An 8,073-nucleotide genomic window follows, 5' to 3' on the forward strand; every position below is an offset into this window, starting at 1 on the left:
ACGTTCTAGAAACAGAGGCATGCATAGGGCAACATGCACCCAGATCAGATGGTTCCAGACACTAATGACGCAATAAGACACTAACAAACTTGTGGCATGAACAAAATAAATAATGGAAACAGCGCCATCTGCAGTCCAGCATGAAGACATGCACATCAAATACATTTCCAAAAGACTGACAGCCTGCGACCTAAAATAATATTTACATCCGTCACAACTAAGCAGACAAACACAGATGCAGGATCTAGAGCAGTAGAGGTGAGTGTGAAGTAAGCAGCACTAATACACAGCCAGTACAGGAAGCAGATGCTAAAGCTGTGGCCAGACAGATGGGAGTTATCTGTTAACATGTGTTTTTTTGGGGGGCGGGGACAAATGTCAGTCTTCATGAATATGCAACTTGACCTTTCGCCGGAGAATGAATTCATAATACCATTTTCATCCAAGTCACTGTGTGGCCACAGCCTCAAGGGTGAGACTCAAAGCTGAACACAGAGAGAGAGAGACCTACCTGTTCCTAGAGACCAGCAGCAACCAGAAAAACCCCAGAGGATGGGGAGGGGAGAAAAGAGAGCAGAAAGGCAAATAAATGGATGGAGGAGGGGATGAGGAGAGGGAAGAACCTGTTTTTTTTTTTTAATCAGCAGGCTAGGAGTTGTATGGGCTAAATGTATCCATTGTGCTGAACCAAATCACATGATCCTCCACCCCCCCCGTTGCCTTTCCTGTAGCTGCATCTCAGCCCAGTAGTGGGGAAAGTTTGCTCTTGCTTCATATCACCCTGTAGTCTGTTTATTATCGGTCTTGTGATATTCAGTGGTTTAGAAAATACCAGTCATACCAGAGTCATTTTCTATTATTAAATGTCTCAAGTAAGTCACCCAGGAAAATACTACTTGAGTATAAGTCTAAAAAACTATTTGGTTTTAAATGACCTGAAGTATCAAAAGTCAAAGTAATTGCTAAAAAAATATATATATACTTAAGTATGAATCATTTCAAATTAAAACAATCTAGACAGCACAAATTAGTTTGTTAATTTACAGACAACACCGTTTACAGACTAAGCATTTGTGATGTTCTCTGTTTAGTGAGTCCTCCAGATCAGAGGCAGTAGGGACGAACAGGGATGTTCTCTGTTTAGTGAGTCCTCCAGATCAGAGGCAGTAGGGACGACCAGGGATGTTCTCTGTTTAGTGAGTCCTCCAGATCAGAGGCAGTAGGGACGACCAGGGATGTTCTCTGTTTAGTGAGTCCACCAGATCAGAGGCAGTAGGGACGAACAGGGATGTTCTCTGTTTAGTGAGTCCTCCAGATCAGAGGCAGTAGGGATGACCAGGGATGTTCTTGATAAGTGTGTGAATCAGAACATTGTACTGTCCTGCTAAGCACTGTTGGGTGAATGGAGTAAAAAGTACATTTCCTTCTCTACATTCCTAAAGAAAGTCTTCAAATATATAAATAGTAAAGTCAAATACAGATACCGCCAACAAAAAAACCTACTTAAGCAGTACTTTAAACTATTTTTTACACCACTAGTAATATTATGCAGATCTCCCGGCTAAATGAGGCCTAGTTATTAGCGCTAACTGTGGAACGTAACAGATCTCCCGGCTAAACGAGGCCTTAGTTATTAGCGCTAACTGTGGAACGTAACAGATCTCCCGGCTAAACGAGGCCTTAGTTATTAGCGCTAACTGTGGAACGTAACAGATCTCCCGGCTAAACGAGGCCTTAGTTATTAGCGCTAACTGTGGAACGTAACAGATCTCCCGGCTAAATGAGGCCTTAGTTATTAGCGCTAACTGTGGAACGTAACAGATCTCCCGGCTAAATGAGGCCTTAGTTATTAGCGCTAACTGTGGAACGTAACAGATCTCCCGGGCTAAATGAGGCCTTAGTTATTAGCGCTAACTGTGGAGCGTAACAGTTCTCCCGGCTAAACGAGGCCTAGTTATTAGCGCTAACTGTGGAGCGTAACAGATCCCCGTAGAGGTACTCACCATGGACATCAGCTGCTGGACGATAAGAGGGGCGTACTGGCTGACGTACTGCTTGCACTGAAACAAGAGGACAGGAAGTGGCATCACAGATTAAAAGTAATGGTATTTTGCTGTGCCCCTTGTTATAGAAACCAGTCCTCTAACCGGGTCAGAGACCACACTGGTTCTGGATCTGCAACTAACTAGATAACAAGGCCTCTCACCAGGTCAGAGATACCAGGCCCCAGCAGGTCACACTGGTCCTGGATCTGCAACTAACTAGATAACAAGGCCTCTCACCAGGTCAGAGATACCAGGCCCCAGCAGGTCACACTGGTCCTGGATCTGCTCGATCAGAGTGTTGACAAAAGTGGAGTTGCTCTTCGCCTCCTCCTGAGTGTCTGTGATAAACTTCACACAGTCCTCACACACGTCTCCAGACTCCTACGAGGAGACAGAAAACATTCACTAGGGAATAAGGAGTAGCAGTTTCAACACGCAACCCAGTATGAATCAGTAGTAGTTTAAAGTTGCTACTGTGTTAGTGTTCAGTAGGGAATTTCTTTTGAAAACAGGATGTACAGACAGAATTTGTCCAATGACAAAAACAGATTTCAGTTTTCCCGTTGCGAAACGATTTGGTACTTTGTGCCCTACTGAACACAAACTACAGATGCATCTGGATTTAGTATAATAGGAAGTCAAAGGCAGAATCACGTGTGTCCCCCAAGCCCTTATAACATCACAAAGAACATGACCATGTACCTGTGCAGGTTCCTGCTTGGTGTTATCCTGCGCCTGAGGGTAGAGGAGCCCAGGGACGTTGAGGAGGAAGGGGGCGACCTGGGCTAGGTCTACCTGGGGGATCTCATTGGACGGAGCTGGGGGATCTGGTTGGACTTGAGCTTAGCCAGCCTGGCCAGAGCTGCCTGCTGGGAGTCACACAGCCCCATGGCACCACAAGCCACCTGAGGGATCCTCCTGGGAAACAACAATCACCGTCCGTCCACTTTAGGTCACGACAACCTGCATCTCACTACACAGCATAAATAGACCCTGGATTCTCACACTGCTACGGATGACTCATAATTAAAATGGTATCAAACATAGAAACCATTTTGATGCCATTAAATTGGTTTTTATTTCCAGCCACTAACATGAGCCCATCCTCTCCAATTAAGGTGTAACCAACCCCAATGTGACAAAACCAATGTAGCTCCCGGGGACAGTTTTCCCACTCAGACCCAGATTAGGCCAAGTCCTACACTAAAAACAATCTACACTGAAACAAATTAACTGCGGGACAGTTTTCCCACTCCAGACCCAGATTAGGCCAAGTCCTACACTAAAAACAATCTACACTGAAAAGGGTGTTTGTCCAGGAACTATCGATATGTATTGTTGACCATCTGGTGCTGAAGCCATGGCAGGTTGAACTGAGCGGGGTGAGGCCATGGCAGGCTGAACTGAGCGGGATGAGGCCTTTCGGCCCGTTAGTCACAGGAAGCAGTCGAGGCCCACAAAAGAACCGTCTGTCTGTGTGACCAGAGATCCAGCCAGCATCCTAAATGCCTCTCATTCAACTAGTCCCCAGCCCACACAGACACTCTACTGTGTTGGCCCTTGAGTTTACAAACAGAGTCTGATAAGGAGAGAGTAATAAATTTACTTTTCTACAGAGAGAGCAACTCTGAATGTAAATCTAATGCCTAAGATGGCCCTATGAACGGCTAAAAATCCATTAAGTGCATTGATTGCATAGTGGGCCACAAGGTTGCTCTACCTCACTGTCAAAATGTGAACCTTTATCCCACTCTAATTCATTCAGTAACAGATCTCTGTCCACGGACCACACTGTATTAAGCCTGTATGGTAGACCCAGACAATTCAGTCCACTTTTTACACATCAGTTCAACTGTCTACCATCTTAATTAACACTTAAGCTTTAAAAATCACCATCATATTTTTTTTTTAATAGTATTTATTTTAACTAATGTTATTATACAGTGTTTGGTACATACCAGTTCTCCAGTGATGATACCCATAAGGATAGGGTAGTAGCTGTCTACCAGCTCCTTACACTCTGCAGACAGATTCTTGTCAGGAACCAAGGCACAGGCCTTCTCCAGGTAGCCCAGGATCTCACCCTGGAAACACAGATCTCAGAGCCTTAGGACACGTTGTTGTCTGGTCTGACGCCTCCTCTGGGAGAACAACTACGACACCCTACTTAGAGGACTGTTGTGAACAATGGTAGCTATGGCCGGGGTATCTTACGAACTCAATTAGGGACTGGAAAACGGTTCTGGCATAAATGCACCGATAGTTTACGCTGGTTGGATGAATGGTAAAATAAAAACAGATTAGTCAGTTAACAACAAATTCTTATATACAATGACGACCTACCAGGGGAACAGTGGGTTAAACTGCCTTGTTCAGGGGGCAGAACGACAGATGTTTACCCCGCCCACTAGGCCACCCCGCCTCCGACCACCCCGCCTCCGACCACCCCGCCTCCGACCACCCGCCTCCGACCACCCCGCCTCCGACCACCCCGCCTCCGACCACCCCGCCTCCGACCACCCCGCTCCGACCACCCCGCCTCCGACCACCCGCCTCCGACCACCCCGCCTCCGACCACCCCGCCTCCGACCACCCGCCTCCGGCCACCCGCCTCCGGCCACCCCGCCTCCAACCACTAGGCCACCCCGCCTCCAACCACTAGGCCACCCCGCCTCCAACCACTAGGCCACCCGCCTCCAACCACTAGGCCACCCCGCCTCCAACCACTAGGCCACCCGCCTCCAACCACTAGGCCACCCCGCCTCCAACCACTAGGCCACCCCGCCTCCAACCACTAGGCCACCCGCCTCCAACCACTAGGCCACCCCGCCTCCAACCACTAGGCCACCCGCCTCCAACCACTAGCCACCCCGCCTCCAACCACTAGGCCACCCCGCCTCCAACCACTAGGCCACCCCGCCTCCAACCACTAGGCCACCCCGCCTCCAACCACTAGGCCACCCCGCCTCCAACCACTAGGCCACCCCGCCTCCAACCACTAGGCCACCCCCCCTCCCACCACTAGGCCACCCGCCTCCAACCACTAGGCCACCCGCCTCCAACCACTAGGCCACCCCGCCTCCAACCACTAGGCCACCCCGCCTCCAACCACTAGGCCACCCCGCCTCCAACCACTAGGCCACCCCGCCTCCAACCACTAGGCCACCCCGCCTCCAACCACTAGGCCACCCCGCCTCCAACCACTAGGCTACCTGCCACCCATGGTAGAGCATGAATTTGTTTTCAGTGGCAAAAGTTGTGGAACAATCTGCATCCCCCATGACGCACCTCAGTAGCGTTGTCTTTCAGCAGCTGGTCCACCACAATCAACACCTCCTTACACAGGTCACACGGCACAGATTTCTGAAACAGAAGGAGGGAGATGATTAGAGTAACAAAACCCCAAGGCCAGGTTAAACAATGCCCACCTGTTGAGCCATTTACACAGTGAAAGACAAGGGCTTAGAGCAGCATTTACCCAAACTGTCATCGCCCCCTGGGTGCACCAACGTTACCAAAACTGTCTTGCCCCGGGTGCACCCAGGCCCAGGACAAAGCTTTGGTAACGGTAGTGCACCCTGGGGGAGGGCCCAGGACAAAGCTTGGGTAACGGTGGTGCACCCTGGGGGAGGGGCCCAGGACAAAGCTTGGGTAACGGTAGTGCACCCTGGGGGAGGGGCCCAGGACAAAGCTTGGGTAACGGTGGTCAAGACCTTCTCTGTTCCTTCAGTAGCCAATAACTTGCTAGCTACAGCAGGCTAGAATCTCACCATCTGGGGCTGGTTCCATACGTTCTGTTGGCAGTGGACCACGGCGCCACAGATAGAGGCAGTCTTCACATTGTGGCACCAGTAGGGAGGACCACGGGCACACTGTTCAGTACCCAACAGAGGGGTGGCGACGGCTACGAGGACAGAAGAAAAGAAAATCTAGCTGTTTATTTCAACACGTCTAACCACACTGTTGTCGGTGTGTTACACATTACTAGAACAGTCACTGCCCCATTCTAGAATAAAACAGTGTTACATTTGACACATTGCCATTTAGCAGACGCTCTTATCCAGAGTGACTTACAGTAGACAACGAGAGCATAGATTTCCAAAACCAGTCCCACGTGGGTATCGAACCCACAACCCCTAGTGTTGGAAGCACCAGGCTCTACAAGCTGAGCAAGTCATTTGTTTAGAAGTAAACCTACAGTAAAATGACAATACACCTCAATGAACTTAGCCTTCACTGCTATAGGGGGAACAACAAAACAGTCTAAATAAATACTAAGGAATAGGTTTTGAAGTGTCCTATAGCTAGAGACAAAGATCAAATATATTTTTAGCACATATTTACACCTCTTGTGGGGTTACCTTAAGAAAACATCCATTAAAAAAAAAAACAGTTTAAACCAGTAGCAGGTTACTTTCAGACAAGTCCTGTTAACAGCAAAAAGTATCCTCTGTGCATAGAGTGGTATTAGTTTGCGTAAGGGCCTCCTGAGTGGTGCAGCGGTCCAAAGCACTGCATCGTAGGGCTAGGGGTGTCACAACAGCCCCGGTTAAATTCCAGGCTGTTTCACAGGACGGCCGCGACCGAGACCCATCAGGCAGCACACGGTTGGCCCAGCTTAGGCACAGGTTAGGGAGAGAGCTCCCGCCGGCATTTCCTCATCAAATAAACCAGCAACGTGATAGATGGTTAATCATGTGACAACAATTTCAGCAGACATGACATAGATCACCTAGTGCTGCTGGAGCAATATTCACATACCGGCCGAACCCGTATCGAGTGGGTCATTGTGACAACAGCCTAAAGATAGATTGTAGATAGGACACGACATGTGTTCAGTAAGCACAAAACATTCAGAAAGGGGGGCCACTATCTGTACTTGTCCAATGAGAAACGCTAATTTTCCATTTGCAAAACCTTATCTACAGTACACCACAGGAATCTAAGGCATTAGGAAACACCTGAAACCCTCAGTCATGTTCACATGATGATAATACCCACCCACCCCTCCCTCTTCTCCTCGGCGGTCAGGTCACATGACTAGGCAGATAAAAACAAGCTATTGCTCAATATGATGTAATGGGACTAGGCATCACAAAGGACATGTCTCAGCGTTGTCAAACTCCCCAAAGAGCAAAGTCTTTAAGCTACAGTTTCAGTGAGTCAGCATAGATAAAGTATAATTAAACAATAAGGCCCAATGGGTATGGTATATAAACCCCCTGACAGCAGGCCTAATGAATAGCCTATGATGAACAGCTTGTCTACAGAGGAAGAATGACTCCAATGACATAGGAGTGTCAAACCACTATTCTCATAGTGAATGGAATTATTGTGCGGTTAGTTTTTGCAAACTGGGTGCTCTAAAACATTTCCCAAACCAAAGGGGAACAAAGACAAGAGCAAATGTATTGCAGAAATGGCAAATATGAGTAAGCATGTGACAAAAACAATTGAATGCTTAGTAAACGGGTGTAGAACAACACCGAAATGCTTACTTAGGGCCATTGTAATAAAGACCTTGTTCTTACCCTCGAACTCCCAGTTAAATTAAAGGTTCAAAGAAATACACACGTGGTACCAGGATTACATCCATGTGTAGGGGTCAAGGTAATTGAGGGTAGCTATGGACATATAGGTGAGGATCATGAGGAGACACCAGGATATATAAACAGTAGCAGCAGAGAGTCATAAGAACAAAATAAAGGGTCAATGCAGATAGAGGCTGATGAGTAATCATGTAACCGGCCGCGTCGTAAAGATAAGTGGATCGTCTACTAGACGGTCTTCATGTGATCCAATTCCAAAATACAACACAAGGAGTCAAGGAGGAGAAGCTAGAAAAAAAAGGATTAGCCATTGTCACACAGCAGCAATAAGTAACTCTTCGATCTACTGACCAAACCAGGACACAAAATGGAACTAGCTTTGCATGTTTATTACAACAAAGCCCTTGTAACAATACTAGCCTATACGGAAGTGAGTTTTGATTCTCTAGCCAGTTTGTGTAAGGGGTTCATATAGGGGA

At 47.8% G+C, this 8,073-nt stretch overlaps 1 pseudogene; it reads right to left on the bottom strand.

The window, feature by feature from the left end:
* Nucleotides 1-1,301: 1,301 nt before the first annotated feature.
* LOC124030124 lies at nt 1,302-5,949 on the bottom strand (annotated as a pseudogene).
* Between the last annotated feature and the right edge of the window lie 2,124 nt (nt 5,950-8,073).

The sequence above is a fragment of the Oncorhynchus gorbuscha genome, unplaced genomic scaffold, assembly GCF_021184085.1.
Source record: "Oncorhynchus gorbuscha isolate QuinsamMale2020 ecotype Even-year unplaced genomic scaffold, OgorEven_v1.0 Un_scaffold_9319, whole genome shotgun sequence".
NCBI classification, from domain to species: domain Eukaryota; kingdom Metazoa; phylum Chordata; class Actinopteri; order Salmoniformes; family Salmonidae; genus Oncorhynchus; species Oncorhynchus gorbuscha.